Genomic DNA, 14,146 nt, shown 5'->3' on the forward strand with positions numbered 1-14,146 from the left:
CCTGGATAATATCCTGGTGTTTTCCAACTTGGTTCCATCTTCCCCATCCCTTTCAGGCACACCAATCAGACGTAGATTTGGTCTTTTCACATAATCCCGTATTTCTTGGAGGCTTTGTTCACTTCTTTTTCCTCTTTTTTCTCTACACTTCTCTTCTCGCTTCATTTTATTCATTTGATCTTCAATCACTGATACTCTTTCTTCCAGTTGATCAAGTCAGTTACTGAAGCTTGTGCATTTGTCATGTAGTTCTTGTGTCATGGTTTTCATCTCTATCAGTTCTCTTATGGTCTTCTCTGCATTGATTATTCTAGTTATCCATTCATCCATTCTTTTTTCAAGGTTTTTAGTTTCTTTGTGCTGGGTACGTAGTTCCTCCTTTAGCTCTGAAAAGTTTGATCGACTGAAGCTTTCTTCTGTCAACTCGTCAAAGTCATTCTCCATCCAGCTTTGTTTCGTTGCTGGTGATGAACTACGTTCCTTTGAAAGGGGAGATGTGCTCTGATTTTTTGAATTTCCAGCTTTTCTGCACTGCTTTTTCCCCATCTTTGTGGTTTTATCTCCCTTTGGTCTTTGATGATGGTGATGTACTGATGGAGTTTTGGTGTGGGTGTCCTTTCTGTTTGTTAGTTTCCCTTCTAACAGTCAGGACCCTCAGCTGCATGTCTGTTGGAGTTTGCTTGAGGTCCACTCTAGACCCTGTTTGCCTGGATATCAGCAGCGGAGGCTGCAGAACATAGAATATTGCTGAACAGCAAGTGTTGCTGTCTGATTCTTTCTCTGGAAGCTTCGTCTCAGAGGTGTGTACCCAGCTGTGTGAGGTGTGAGGTGTCAGTCCGCACCTCGTGGGGGATGTCTCCCATTTAGGCTACTCAGGGGTCAGGGACCCACTTGAGCAGGCAGTCTGTCCATTCTCAGATCTCAGCCTCCATGCTGGGAGATCCACTGCTCTCTTCAAAGCTGTCAGACAGGGACATTTACATCTGCAGAGGTTTCTGCTGCTTTTTATTTAGCTATGCCCTGTCCCCAGAGGTGGAGTCTACAGAGGCAGGCAGGACTCCTTGAACTGAGGTGGGCTCCACCCAATTTGAGCTTCCTGGCAGCTTTGTTTACCTACTTAAGCCTCAGCAATGGTGGGTGCCCCTCCCCCAAACTCGCTGCCACCTTGCATTTAGATCTCAGACTGCTGTGCTAGCAATGAGGGAGGCTCCATGGGTGTGGGACCCTCCCAGCCAGGTGTGGGATATAATGTCCTGGTGTGCCATTTGCTAAGACCCTTGGTAAAGCGCAGTATTAGTGTGGGAGTTACCCGATTTTACAGGTGTTGTGTGTCTCAGTTTCCCTTGGCTAGGAAAAGGAATTCCTTTCTACCTTGGGCTTCCCAGGTGAGATGATGCCTCGCCCTGCTTCAGCTCTCACTGGTTGGGCTGCACCCACTGACCAGCACCAACTGTCCGACACCCCCCAGTGAGGTGAACCTGGTACCTCAGTTGAAAAGGCAGAAATCACCCATATTCTGTGTTGCTTACCCTGGGAGCTGGAGGCTAGAGCTGTTCCTATTTGGTCATCTTGGGCGCCCCCTCGCTCAACAACAGAAATTTATTTCTCATATTTCTAGGGACTGGGAAGCCCAAGATGAAGGCACCAGCAGATTTGGCATTAGGTAAGGGCCTGCTTTCTGTTTGATAGATGGTGCCTTCTAGGTGTGTTCTTACAGGGTGGAAGGGACAAGGCAGTTCCCTGGGGTCTCTTTTATAAGGGCACTAAGCCCATTCATTAGAGCTCTGCCCTCATAACCTAATTACCATCCCAAAGCCTCACATCCTGATATCAGTACCTTCAGAGTTAGGATTTCAAGGTATAAATTTTGGAGGTTCACAAATGTTCAGACCATAGCTGGTGTGTGTGGTTACAGTAAGGCAGACATCAACACAACCTAAGTCAGAACTTTCTAAAAGTGAAGCTGTTCCACAGTGGCACAGATGTCGTGAGCTTCTTCTTTATCAGAGGAGGCATTTGAACAGAAATAGGTAACCTCTTTTCTGACCTCCTATGGAAGCCAGGAGATGCAATGGGTAAAGACGGGCCTCTGACATACCCTTAGAATCTGGATTCTAATGACTGGGTGACAAGAATTGTTCTTGACATTGCCCTATAAAACATGAACTATTCTGAAATGCTCCACACGATCATAAAAACTTGTCAGTAGCTATTCTGCGTACCTCTATGGCCTTTAGCATTGTCACCCACCTTTGAAATGTCACTGCAAATTGTAAACCCAAAATTTCTGAGGCAATATGAGTCAGCTACATATGGGAGGGGAGGTGGAGTGAGAGCTGGGTGGGTTTTATCTACCCATCATGCCCCTGCTTTCTGGGCCACCATTCTGTAGTTTGAAGAGCTAGTGGATTCCGTTCCCTTATCATTCAATAACAAGTGGCTATTTTTCTGTGTCATATGTCAGACCCATGATAGAGCTCTGCAAGCAGAACAGTGAAAAAGCAGACATGGTCCCTGTTTTCAGAGTGCTTATTACTTCATGGGAAAAATGACAGTAAAAATAATCACACATGTATATCCTACAAATTGTCACATGCATGATGAAGAAAGAAAAGAGTATTCTAAGAGACAGGATGGCTGCAATACCTGATATCGCATGAACAAAAACCATCTTTACTGAGGTCAATTAAGTGGGGAAAGGTGGGAGTTCAGATGGAGAACATTTCAGGCAGAGGGGACAACGTGCGCAATATGAGGATGCACAGAGTGTTTGGGGAATGGGCCGAAGGTCAGAATGGTTGAGTGAAACCCAGAGAATGATGATCTGGTGATGAAAGCAGCATGAGCAGTTCAGGAGAGAAGGTCCAGGCTATGCTCATAAGCAACTTCAAGGACTTTTATCTTTATCGTGATGGTGATGGGAAACTTTTAGGGGTTTTACCAGGGGAGCAATATGATAATACTGGTGTTGTGATTAGTTTTCTTTTTCTATTTAAAAAATTAAAATCATTTTAGTTTCAGAGTAGAGACTGCAGTAGGGGTTGGGGCAAGAATAGATGTAGGAGATTGCTGAATAGGCTACACTAGTGATCAAGGTGACAGATGGTGATGGCTTGGCCAAGGGCAGTAGTGGCAAAGATGGAGAGAAGCAAATGGTTTCTCAAGGTGATCATGGGATAAAAATGAACAGGATTTGGAAATGGGTGGATGGGAGGTAAAGATGGAAAAGAAAAAGTGGCATCAAAGATGGCACCTAGAAACTGGACAGACTAAGTGTTCCATTCACCGATCAGGCACACAAAGAGAAGGCTGGTATGAGACAATGGCTGGAGCAAAACAGAATTCCTCTCATCTTGCCTGATTCAGGTTTAGAAAAGGCAGCCGGTTCAACTGATTCCAATTCAGTTCAATTCAGTTCAATTCAATCCTATCTGGTTCAATTAAAGTCACCTTATGAAGCATCTACCAAATGAGCCTCTGTGAGTGATTCAGACAAATACAAAAAACCCTCAAAGGGGTTGCATGATCATGTCTTGTACTAGGTTAGTGCCCAAATAACCAAAGCACCCCATGGAATGTGAGAAGTGCCTACAGAGAGAGATGGAATGTCACTGGGCTACAGCAGCCACTCCTCTCACCTCCAGAGGACTTGACTGACCTACAAAAAGAATTGCACTGACTTTATCTTAAAAGAGAGATGAGAGTCCATAGGCTGCCTTTGAGGTTAGTGGGCAATGAGCCATGTGGATGTGGGAAACTCAGAGTTTCCATCCCTTGGTCTACACTGAGCAAGCCCCAAGGACTGGAGTATGTACACTTGTTCTCAGCCCAGGCTCCCTCCCGGACTCCTAGCACTTCCTAAAGGATCCCTTGCTTGTGTCTTCATCTCCTCAGATAATAACTACTCTCTAATTATCCCATCTGTATTTTACAAGAGCTAATTAGAAAGTGTGTGATAACCTGGGAATTTTCTGACAAAGATAGTGCACAAATCTATCCTGTGTATCTGAGGGTGATGCTTCCAGCCACATCTCTATTTCTGGTTACAAATGGAAAGTAGGAGCCCCCACCTCCTCTCTCCATCTCCAGCCTTGTCAGACTCGTTCACACTACTTCCTACTGACCCCTAGGTGTCCGTCTCCCACTCTCCTCCCAACTCCACTCAATCTCAGTATAAATACCGTTCTCTCAATGCAAATACTTCTGGGAGAATTCTTATGCTTTTATTTAATTCTGGGTTTTAATAATAGTAATTAATGCTTGTACACCTCGTTCCATTTTCAAAATGTGTTTCTTTACATATTTCATTTAATGCTCACACAATCTTGTGGGGCAAATATCCTTATAACAATCTTCCCCAGAGAGGCTAAGTTATTTGCTCAAAGCCAGAGCACTATGCAGTGGCTGAGCTGTGAGACTCAGCATTTCATGCTCTCTTTATTCAACCAGTTGTTCTCTTCTTGTTAAAGCAAACAAATCTGTGTCAGGAGGGGAGCTTGAAGACGTTGTGAGCAGAGAGGATTTTTTTTTTTTTTAATTATCCCTTGAAATCACAAACATAAGCAGCTGTCAATTTCTCCCCATTTAATGTTAGTCCCGCTGTCAGCACAATGGCTAAGAGTACATGATATAGAGGGAAATAGGCCTATATTTCAATACTGACCTTCAACCTCATTGTATGTGACTTTGAGCAAGTAGTTACAAACTGGGACGGTATTAGTTGCACAAACATATTCACCTCCTATGTCATAGGTTTATTGTGAAGAACAAATGAGTTAATGTACATAAGCAATAGTTTCTGAAACGTAGTGAATACTTAACACATACTTGTTTCGTGGGATAGTTATTTTTCTATTCTGGGGCTCAACTTCCTTTTTGACCTCAATCTGAACAGGGGAGGCGAACAACTTTGAAATGCTTCCTGCTGCAGTTTAACGAGAAATGACTGACGAAAATATTGTGTTGAGAAGGATTCTGAGGTTTGCTTTGGGCTTAGCTGAAATGAATAAGTATTCCTCTGTGTGTGCTGCATAATGATGTCCTTTTCTCCAGAGCTGTTTGCAGGGCCTGTCACAGTCCGTGCTTTTCCCTCTCAGTTTCACTGTCTGCCTTAGGCATTTACTCAGATGCTTTTGTCGGGACCAGTCCAGCATGTTCAGACTAAATGCAGTTTCCAGCTCACAGGGGTACTGCCTGCTTGGGTGAGAGCGAAGAATTTAATGAATAGGAGCTATGTATGGATGGGCTCTAACAAGAAGGGTTAGCAGGCCAGGGATTAAAAAATAACTACACTGCAGCCACTCTGAGTGAGCCAACACATGATGTATATTTCCATCTAAATAAAATACATTCATTTTGAAGACCGCAAAATAAGTGTAACTTGAGATTCCCACAAATGCTTGGAAAACTGTCAGTCCTTTCTGAGTGGCAGTAGATAGAGAAGCAAGAATGCCAGTAAGAAATGTGAGATGTATTCTGAGAAACAGGGCCTGGATTAGCCTTTCAAGAAGCCAACATTCTTTAGCACTGATCTAGCATTCCAGTGTTTTGGGGATAGTATTTTTACAAAGCTTACTGATTAAACATGTGCTGATCTCTCTCCTGGAAGAATTACGGGAATACAATAATTATGACGAATGGTCTCTTAGAGCTGGCCTAATCCAAGCTTCCATTCTGTGATCTGCAGAGAATTCTAGCAGCGTGCTGTGTTTTTCTTTTGCTTCTACCGAATTTATCAATGTCTTGGGTGATTATTTGCCTGATCACAACAACATACATTCATGAATATGGATCAGCTAAAATCTGCAATTTTATGTGTTAATTTGCTCATGTCTTTAGGTGTTTATAGCAATTAAATAAGACCTTGATAAATTTGGAGGAAATAAAAAAGCTTTGATATTATGAGTGCTTATGTGGTTGAATTGCAGGCTCTGAGATAAATTATGTTTTGTACAACTATTAATTCATTGATTAGCTTATTAGATATTTTTCCATTTAGTTATATGTCTTCTTAGGAAATAAGTAAGAATAAGTTTTCGACTGCATTGTTTGGCCTTCTGGTGTTCATTTTGGCTTATGAATGCAACCAATCCTTATCTTGGCTAATATGAATATAGGTGGGTGGCTGTCTTGGTGGGGATTTATCAGGGAGGTATAGAAATTTCTCTGTAGTGAATCAAGGCCACCACAGGGAGGGGCAGGTACTGTCACTGTCCCATCAGGTAGGACAGGATCCAGGTAGAGGGGGGCTTCATTGATACAGAAGTAACCGGTGGAGAGGAGACCGGTGACCAAGGGCTCTGGCTGCCTGACAAGGAAAAGCTAAGAGTAGCAACAGCCCTGTAGAACATGGTGGTGGGAATTCCAGTGGGTGCTGTTCCAAAGGCAGGGCTTGGTAGGGCAAGGATTTGGAGTGGGTACCACAGAAGATGCATCATCCTGGGAACTGGGATGTGCCAGGTGGAAATGGCACTGGGGCCCAGAGGAGTGAAAGTGGGGACAATTTGGTCACAGCCTATGTTTCCAGGAAGGGATGGAGATGAGGCCACTAGATTTAGCTAATAAAAATACAGGATGTTCAGTGAAATTTAAATTTCGATTAAACAAAGAATGATTTTAGTATGAGTGTGTCCCATGCAATATCTAGATACACTAAAAATTTACTTGTTGTTTATCTGAAATTCAACTTTAACTGGGCATCCTGTATTTCATCTGCAAACCTTAGTGTGTGTGGATGTGTAGGAGGGACACTGGTCAGCACTTGTGTACTTGGGGAAGCCTCACTGATCTGGGGATGATGGAGGGATTGGCTGTGGGGAGTCAGGGGAAGCAGGAGATGCAGCAGGATGGTTAGCATGTGTGTGTGTGTGACAGAGAGAGAGAAAAAGTGAGTGAGAAAGGGAAAGAGAGAGAGAGAGACAGACTAATTTTATGTTGGTTTTAATAGTCGTTTATTTTTACAATTTCTCATTACTTTTTTTGTTGTTTTGTTTTGCAAGAACCAGTTGCACTTGGCTTGTGTCAAAGACAGGATATTTGTTGGTTTGTAACATGAAACTATCAGACCTATGTGTGCCCAGAATGACGACGTTCCATTGAGAATGAAAATTTCAGGCCTGATGCGGTGGCTTACACCTGTAATCCTAGCACCTTGGGAGGCCGAGGCAGGCAGATCACCGGAGGTCGGGAGTTCGAGACCAGCCTGACCAACATGGAGAAACCCCATCTCTACTAAAAATGCAAAATTAGCTGGGTGTGGTGGCGTAGACCTGTAATCCCAGCTGCTCAGGAGGCTGAGGCAGGAGAATCGCTTGAACCTGGGAGGCAGAGGTTATGGTGAGCCGAGATCATGCCATTGCACTCCAGCCTGGGCAACAAGAGTGAAACTCCATTTCAAAAAAAAAAAAAAAAAAGGAAAGAAAATTTAAATCCCTCAGAATGGTTATCTACATAACACCGAACACATGAATACTCGGAGACATTTGGATGATGGGTGTCCTTTGCATAAAAAGCCACATGACTGTATTTTTCCATTTTTATTCAGATATTTTTGAAATAATGTAGACCGCCAACAGGCTCACCTCCAAGACAGAATACATAATCATTGAGGTGGGAGATTTTCAGAACTATTTCTTATTTTTTTCCCGTTTATGTGATTTGTTTTCATTTCTTCAAATCATTTTAGTGATCTACTCCATCCCCTTCCCAGTGCACAGCTCACTATCTGGCACATAGCAGATGTGGAATACATTCTCTTAAAATCATGGGTGGGTAAATGAATGCATTACTCTTAAATCATTTATATTACAGTACAGAAATTATACTCGAGCAATGAGGAACTATTTGTTTAGAAGAGAACAGATATGTATTGAGTGTGCACTCTGAGACAGAAACTGGCCAAGACAATATGTGTGTGTATACACACACACACACACACACACACATATATTATAAGCATATATGTGTACTTTTATAGACACCTTGTCCTATGGTTTGAATGTGTTCCCCAAAGTTTTCATGTTGGAAACTTGATCTCCAGGGCCATGATGTTGGAAGGTGGGACCTCATGGGAGGTGTTTGCATTGTGGGGGCGGATCCCTCATAAATGGATTAATGCTGTTATCACAGCAGTGAATTCATTATAAAAGGCCAAATTTAGCCTCATCTTGCTCTCTCCGTCACTTTGTTTGCCCTTGTGCCACAGGATGACACAGTAGGAAGACCTTCTATCTTGGTTTGTAATGTGAAACTATCAGACCTATGTGTGCCCAGAATGATGATGTTCCATTAAGAATGAAAATTTCAGGCCAGGTGCGGTGGCTCCTGCCTGTAATCCCAGCGCCTTGGGAGGCCGAGGCAGGTGGATCACCTGAGGTCAGGAGTTCGATGTAGAATAAATTCTCTTAAAATGATGGATGGTCTCTCTATCTTGGTCTTCCCAGCCCCTAGAAGTATGAGAAATACATTTCTGTTCATTATAAATTACCCAGCCTGTAGATTTTGTTATAGCAGCACAAAATGGACTGAGATATCATGGAAATGAGCAGTAGTTGCCCCATTACACATTTGAATAGACTCACAAGAGGATAAGTAAATTGTGAAGATCCTTATTAATTAAGAAGTAGAGCTGAGCTATGAGCCTGCTATGAGTTGTTAGGACATCTCCATTACTCTGGGTTATCTCCCTGGACTAATCTGCAGTAATTTTTAATGTTTTGGGGTCTCGTATTATTTGAGAATTTGATGAATGTCAGGGCCCTCTCCCAGAGACATGAACGTAGAAAAATATATTCTCAACTTTACAAGTAACGTAGGTTCATCATGAATCCCTAATGAATAACTCATCATTACAGAATATCAAACTTTTTTCACCTGGAGTCAGGACAAAAGATGAGAATCAGCTTGAAAGCAGGGCAGGCATAGCACACTTACAATCCTATTCAGGAACCTTCTCTCACTGGGGATAAAGGATCAAGTCTCTTCTTTTCATACCAGGTCTGCCTAACCCTCAGGGAGCCCTTATGCTTCTTCCATTCTTAGTGGGATAACATACAGTAATGCCACATAATAATGTTTTGGTCAATGATGCATATACCACGGTGGTCCCATAGATTATAATGGAATTGAAAGACTCTTATTACCTAGCAACGTGTTAATAAGCCTGACCCTGTGTGGACCTAAGCTAACGTGTGTGTTTATGTCTTAGTTTTCAACAAAAAGTTTTAAAAATTTAAAAAAAATAGAAGAGAGCTTATAGAATAAAAATACATAGAAAGAAAATATTTTTGTACAGCTGTACAAGGTCTTTGTGTTTTAAGCTGTGACAAAGTTAAAAAAAGATGTTTATAAAGTAAAAAGTTACAGTGAGCTCAAGCTAATTTACTATTGAAGAGAGAAATTTAAAAAAGTAAATATAGCTTAGTCTAAATGTGCAGTGTCTGTAAAGTCTACAGTAGTGTACAGTGATATACTAGGCCATCATATTCACTCACCACTCATTTGCTGATTCAACTTCAAGTCTTGCAAGCTCCATTCATGGTAAGTGCCCTATACAGGTTTATCATTTTTATATCCTGTATACAGTATTTTTACTGTACCTTTTCTATATGTAGAGATGTCGGGATACACAAATACCGATTGTTGTGTTATAGTTGTCTGCAGTGTTCCGTATAGTAACATGCTGTACAGGTTTGTAACCTAGGAGTTACAAACGATATAGTCTAGATGTTGGCTGTACCATCTAGATTTGTGTTAGTACACTCTATGATGTTTGCACAACAATGAAATCACCTAAGGACATATTTCTCAGAATGTGTTCCCATAGTTAAGTGACACATGACTGTGGTTCTATTGGTAAATCTACACTGGTTTAATATTCAATAAATGTGGATGTTACAATTTTTACTTTAATATTCAACAAATGTAGATTTTATAATTTCTACTTTGCTTTATTCAGTGATTAGAAAATTACTCAAGAATAGTCACTTAAATAAATTATGTGTCAGGTGCTTGGGGCACAGCGGTGAATAATTCAAATACAGTTTCCACCCACCCAGAGGTGCATTCCTCATGAAACAGAAGAAACCTGAGCTTCAGGTCCCCTCGCTAGCACAGCCCCTTCCAAGGTTCTGGGAGATGCTTTAAGATGCATTCACATGATCATATATTTTTTGGTAAAATATACAAAGTAAGGTATTTTTGTATTGTTCTTGAAGAACCAGTCTCCTCCCTACACTGTAGAAGCTGCAGGCACCACAAAACCTTCATCTGCCCTGTCACTATCCTCATGGAGATTAGAGTCTAGCATTGAATAAGTGATCACAGGAGTGAGGGGTTTGGGGCTGGGGCGAGAGCCTGATTGGACAAATTAAGAGATTTGGTCTTTTTAAGGGCCCGTAAAGGTTTCTTGGAGAAACTGACATTTAAGCTGAGACCTAAAGGCTTTTTTTTTGTTAATTTTTGTTTTTTGGCATGGGAGTAGCTGCCTCATCAGGCAGAGGGAATTGTGGGTGTCAAGGCCCTGGGCAGGGTTGGGAGAGGGCAGGGCTGGTTTGAGGGCCTGAGCTGGGTACCTACAGTTAGCTGGCTGAGCCTAGCTGGTGAGCGGAGACTAACAAAGCATTTTGAACGTTATTCTAAGGACAATGGCATGCTGCTGAAAGGGAGTTACATAATCAGATTTGTATTAAAACACTGGAAAAATACCACTCTAGCTTTAGGGTGGAGAATGAATTTTGTTTTGCTTTTACCCTCCAGAAACACCACCTGGAACACAGCTGTGACTTGATAAACACGTGAAATATTCTTTGGTGTGGTGAGGGGAAAACAAATTTCTCAAAGGACACGCACCATGGTGTATGAGAGGACACTGGAGCCCAGCCAGCATCTGACATGCTGAATTCAAAGTGCAGGTGAAAGTAGGACAACTGATTCACAAGCTGGGATGCCTGTGTTGTTGTTTGCCTGTGTGTGTGTGTGTGTGTGTGTGTGTTTTCCTGGCACCCTTCATTCGTTCCCCAGCACAGCTGGCATCAGGTTGGAAGCAGTGAGGACTGAGGGAGACTGCTAGAGGACCCAACTTGGAGAATCAGCGATCTGCGATGAAGATAAAGACAATCTCAATGTCAGCATCCAAAATCATAAGAACCCTTTAAGAAGCTTCCAGAGCAGAAGTGACCATGCAAGAAGGGCCAATAAAGTCTAGGCAATGCATGACTGGGCGCGGTGGCACACGCCTGTAATCCCAGCACTTTGGGAGGCCGAGGTGTTTGGATTACCTGAGGTTAGGAGTTTGAGAACAGCCTGACCAACATGGTTTCACCCCATCTCTACTAAAACAAAAAACAAAAAACAAAAACAAAACAAAACAAAACAAGAATTAGCCAGGTGTGGTGCTGCACACCTGTAATCCCAGCTACTCTGGAGGCTGAGGCAGGAGAATCGTTTGAACCCAGAAGGCAGAGGTGGCGGTGAGCTGAGATTGCGCCACTGCACTCCAGCCTGGGTGACAGAGTGAGACTCTGTCTCAAAAATAAATAAATAAATAAATAAATAAATAAATAATAAAGTCTAGGCAATGCAGCAGACTGCAGACAAATGGATCTCCAGACTTCATGGGCACTTGGTTTTTGTTACTCTCACCTCCTCCATCCTTTACCTGGTTCTATATCTGTCCTTTGGATCTTCCTGCATTTACCTTCTTGATTTTGCTCCTTAGTCTGGTTTTGTCCCAGACTTTACTCTCCTACTGCCTGCTCTCCTGTCCCCGATGGTTCATAGTTTCTTACCATCAGGGAGAAACCCTGATATTGACTCGGCCCAGCCGTAGTTCTGTCTGTGCAACTCTCTTGCATGGGCTGTGACAGGCAGATGCCTCGCTAATTAGATCAGCACAGGGGTCTGCATACATTTAGTGTGGGGACTTCCAGCCCATCCTCCTTGAGTGCACAAATTTAGTTCAGCACCATTCAGCTGCTGAAATCTGATGCAGTGGCCCTGGATGACCAAGGAATGTGGGGATAATTCTAAATAGGGTGTGCTCATTAAGTGAAGGAAATGCAGAATACGTTTTAGATGCAAAAGAAATTTTTATATTTGGAGGGTAAAGATCAATCATCCATAAAACTAACTGGTATATATATCAGTTCATTTTTGATGATACCAGATAAATAAGGAGTGAAGACATTTTCAGAATTACAATAGCATTTATCTGCCTTCATTAAATCAAGCTCAGGAAACTAATGCAGACTCCAAATTGCCCACAGTCTAACACAAAGTCTCTGCATCTGGAGTTAACAAAGCTAAATTTGGGAAAATCAAGAGTAAGGCTTTTAATGTTTCTACCACCTCTCAGCCTGGAAAGTTTTCTTGGTTTTTCTTTTTTAGGGAGGCATTTGGGATTTGTGTTCCTGGCAACTTGAGAGAGGAATGGAGGAAGTCAAAGGGAGGAAGAGGAGCTGATGTTGCAGTCCAAGAGGAAACAGGAGTGAGGGCAGGGAGCCCAGAAGAGGGTCAGGGTGAAGATGGGTGTGGGGAAGGCAGAGCAAACCAGCTGCTGCTGTCAACCCGGACCTATTTCCTCGAGCTCTGGGAGCCCTCCCATCCCTGCTCTCAGCAACAGTGATGCTGCCTTCGGGCGGCTGTGCAGCCAACCCACACTGCGTGATAGCTGTCCCTGTCATTTTCTTAAATGTCACCAGTGAAAGAGACATTTCCACCTCCCTGGAGTACACATACTCCACGTGTGGATAAGTGGACACTTGGTTCCATTTTCACAGCTTCCAAAAATTGGTCACAGATGACTCACAATTGTGTCAACTACCCTGGTATAAGAAGCCATAAATGGAGGTATACAGAAATGATTTTTTTTTAAAATGTAATGTCCTTTCTATGAGGCAGTAAAACATCTTTCCTGCCATTAGGAGAAATGTGTTCTTTGAATTATTTTCACAGCCATAAAGGCAGACCTGTGAAAGGCTATTTGTACTGGATAGTTCTCTGCTTTCATGGATTTTATTCAGAATTGTCCATTCTTGGAAATGTTGGGGAAAGAGAAAAGAAAAAGAGAACAAATATATGTTGAATTAGTTAGTGAAAATTATAATTCATAAGCTGCAGTGTCCAAGCAATATTACCTTCCACATATTCTTGAATAGCTTGGTTCCTATTTTTGAGCCCCTGCCTGGTGCCAGGAACTTGTTTTCAGCTAATTCAGGGTTTCTGCCCCCATTTTCCTTGGAGGAATATCTAAGTTCTTTGGGGATATTGCTGGTGTCAAGCATGAAGCTGTTGGAGGACAGGGAGGCTTTGGCATCTGGTCCTCAGCATCACGTAAATCCTATCAGAACTTAGAGGTGAAATGGGAAGGATTGTTGATCTCCTGCCCCACCAGCTGCTGGGATGTCCCTTACTCCCATTCACAAGGTCTGTTTGTGTCACTCTAGGTCATTTTGCTCTCCTGAGCCCGTCTGGGAACCACTTTGAAGCTGTTTGAGTCCAGAGCCATGGCCCAGGCCTCTCGTGGTATGCGGATCCTGCTGTGTTCCCTCAGCTGTATCAGGGGCACTGGGCAGCGCCTTCCCCTCTCCTGGCCTATTCTCAGGCACACCTAAGTGATCTTATTTCATCTTGACCCTAACCTTGGATATTTGAAGTAGAATTATTCATTTACAAAGGAGGAAAATGAGATTCAGAGAAGCTAAATACATGCCAAAGCCATGTAACTAAGTGGCAGAGCTCATTCTGCTTTCCAAACTGATGCGGCTCCCTTCATCACCGTGACTCACCCACTTTATCCCCCAACTTCGAGGAAGTCTCCTCTGATCACCCAAGAGTAATGTCTGCCTCCTTAGAAATTTTGTAGCCATTGCTGTTTCAATTTTGGGAGTGACATCTAATTGTCACACAATGTTTCACACGCTAGCTATCTGTGCTCATATCTAGACAAGCCTGCTTAGGTGGTGGCTCCTGGAAAGCAAAGACCACTTCTTATGTTTGTCTCTATCCCGTCTACTAGCACCACACTCTGTACATGGTAAATGTGTAATATGTAATTGATTATAATAAAAATATGTGTTAAAAATTAGTAAATGGATGAGCACATTCTCTCTATAAGAATGTGTTCTATTTGTGTGGTTACACTGCAATT

The 14,146-nt window shown here is 42.6% G+C and overlaps 1 long non-coding RNA gene across 1 annotated transcript in view; it reads left to right on the forward strand.

The window, feature by feature from the left end:
• The window catches only part of LOC105539917, a 307,648-nt gene extending 296,069 nt beyond the window's left edge, over positions 1–11,579 (forward strand). The window contains exon 4 of the long non-coding RNA XR_001006124.1: positions 10,756–11,579. This is a non-coding gene — a long non-coding RNA (uncharacterized LOC105539917). The remainder of the gene's footprint in view (positions 1–10,755) is intronic.
• Positions 11,580–14,146: the final 2,567 nt, after the last annotated feature.

Source organism: Mandrillus leucophaeus, unplaced genomic scaffold (genome assembly GCF_000951045.1).
Source record: "Mandrillus leucophaeus isolate KB7577 unplaced genomic scaffold, Mleu.le_1.0 Scaffold211, whole genome shotgun sequence".
In the NCBI taxonomy this organism is placed as follows: domain Eukaryota; kingdom Metazoa; phylum Chordata; class Mammalia; order Primates; family Cercopithecidae; genus Mandrillus; species Mandrillus leucophaeus.